Raw genomic sequence first — 2,842 nt, 5'->3', positions numbered from 1 at the left:
TTCCATTGTGAAATTGTAATTTTTTTTTTTATTCGTTTTTTATAATAACTTATAATTTAATATTGAAATTTATCGGTGCTTATCTAATTTCTACTGATCTCAAAATTCATAAAATGAATATAGGTTTTGCTCATGTGATAATTTTTCTTATAATAAATTTAAGAAGAAAATAAACCAATTTAAAGGTAGGATATGACGGTTGTAGGTTTGCCTTTGAAGTATGACTTATTATTTTTAGAATTACTACGGTTATTTGCATGAATCCGTGAAACATATTTTTGCACCTCAATAATTATTTTCTACACATGGAACTATTTTTGGCTTATCTAGCTTGTTTTTTGAGATACGAATGTATTTGTAATTTTTGGAGTTTATGTTGTAACAAAAATTTTTCGAATATTTATTCAACGCCCGTAATCATTTTCCAAACATGCCATACTAAATAAAAAAAAACTTTTTTGACTTTTTATTCAAGATGTAGTCGAAAAATAAAATAATTGAGGTTATGTTTGTTCATAGTCCAACCCCTCTCTATTTGTTCGCGTCGATCATGTAGTATCCCCTTAGAAAACTCATTAAAATAGTTATTTTGGGTCTATATAGCTTCATTTTCAAGATATGACTGTTTTTTGAATATTAAGAGGTAATATCGTCACAAAAATTTTTTTTAATTTTGCAAATATCCATATTAATTTTTTCATACACGATATACAAAAAAAAAACTTTTTTTACTCGATCCTTTCAAGGTACTGTCAAAAAAAGAAATAGTTGAGGTTATGTTTGTACATAGTCCAACCCCTCTATACCTGTACACCTCGATCATGTAGATCCTCTTCAGGAAATATGTAGAAATGGTTTTTTTAGCCAAATTTGCTTCCCTTTCGAAATACAGCGGTTTTTTTGTTTTGAAAAGTCAAGTTGTCGTATTATACATATTTGATATTTTACGTACGTTTTCTTACATACATATATACATATGAAAAAATAAATAGGAAAAAAAACAACGATTTTTACTATATTTTTCGGAGACTTAAAACAGTTAAAGCGATGTTTTGTGTCAGACATTATTGACCTGACAGAACCTTAGCTGTAACAGAGGCCCAGCTTAGCCCATATTACAGCCACGTTACGGTTTCCGCCAATCAGCAGTAGGTATACCTTTGGAACTAGCTGGGGAGCTATCCTTAGTTGAGGAGGCCGGAGGAGTTTGTAGGGCGAGAAATGATGACTCGCCGGAGTAATTACAAGAATAGGAACCTTTATTAGTATCAAATGTACAAGCGACTATTGTGTCGCTGACTAGGAGCGCGTGTGTCTCGTGTAGAGGATTGTGCGTTACTAGCGAGAACACGCTAGTACGCCACACTTAGGTGGCTGAGAGAAACGTAGTAGTTGGAGTGTGCGGTGGTGGCAGCACTGCACGGTGGTGCTGCTGCGAAGACTTGACGTGGGACTAGCTGTTGCTTGCGTCGATTTCGTTTGTTCCCCGTGTCTTTGGACGGTAGGGCCACATACCTACTACCAAAACGGTGGCGCAGCGGTAGAGTTGCAGTCTCATCGATCTGGAAAGTTAAGCAGAGTTGGCCACGGTTAGTAATCAGATGGGTGGCCGCTCGACTATTATTCCGTTCGCTTGCGCTAGTGATTTTTCGGATCGATTTACTGTCTCTTTATGGTTATGACACCGTAAGCGGGGAAGGTGTGCAGAAGTTCAGGCCTAGACTATAAAGACATTTGTTCGAAACTTATAGGCAATACACCGGCCGTTCCGGGATGGGTTTTTCCTGAGTGGTCTCCCCACCCACAGGACTAGTTATGCTGGCAAATGCGAGACAGATTCGCCTTATACATCCTTCCCATCTACATCCATTCCCAGCCCCAAAAGTGCCGAGTGCCCAGAGAAGGACGTAGTGCACTATAATATATAAAAAAAAAGTATGTCTACTTTATATTATACAGAGATTTTTTTTTTTGTATTATAGTGGTCTACGTCTGGTTTCTTTTAATAAGGTGCCCTACTATGGGCATTTGGCACTTGTAAAAGGGACAAGGAAAGAGATAGGAGGCCTCCCAATATAGGAGGGGGGGTAGGGGGAAATTAGGTAAGTATGCTGCGTGACCTAGGCAACTGAACCACCGTGCGCTCAATGTATATAGTTTCACTTCAAAAAGCTTTGACATATAATATTAATAAAATAAGAAACTGATTTTTTAACTTAACAATTCTCATATGAAAGCTTCAGAGAGGCTAGCTCTACATAGAAAAGCTTCAAACAGGCTAGCCACGTGATTTTTCGAAAATTAAATTATACAACTTCATGCTTACGATTGTAAGAACAGACTTTCAAGGCAATAATTTTTGAGTACTTGTTTCTTCGGATTTTAACTCATCATACTCGCTATGAACTGTAGGCCAAGCTCCGGAGGTCTTCAGTAAACATATGTGACTTCGGATTATATGGTGTCCGAAGTTTGGATAGCTGACGTGGTTATGGCTTATGCCACTGGTGAGATAGTTTTGTAATCTGGGGTTCGCTTCCAATGGACGTCAGACTTTTTTTTAAATGCAATTCATTATTCTGTTTTAATTTTTTTATTGTAACTTTCATTTTAAATTATTAATGTTGTCAATACTTTTTTGTCGGGCACGTCGAAATAAATACATTTCTAATAGTGACTGTATTAAATAATTTATAACGTTAAGGTATTTGCTGAAAATGTATTTATGTATACCTGTTCAAGTTAACAATTATTGTGTAATTTGCTACATAAACTATTGATATTTTACATAATTTATCATCGAAGCAGCATGAAATACTTATAAATCACATAGATCTCGAGA

The sequence above is a fragment of the Copidosoma floridanum genome, unplaced genomic scaffold, assembly GCF_036245765.1.
Source record: "Copidosoma floridanum isolate Cflo_tuat_1 unplaced genomic scaffold, Cflo_Japanese_pri ptg000034l, whole genome shotgun sequence".
Lineage (NCBI taxonomy): Eukaryota > Metazoa > Arthropoda > Insecta > Hymenoptera > Encyrtidae > Copidosoma > Copidosoma floridanum.
This window is presented reverse-complemented; position numbering follows the sequence as displayed.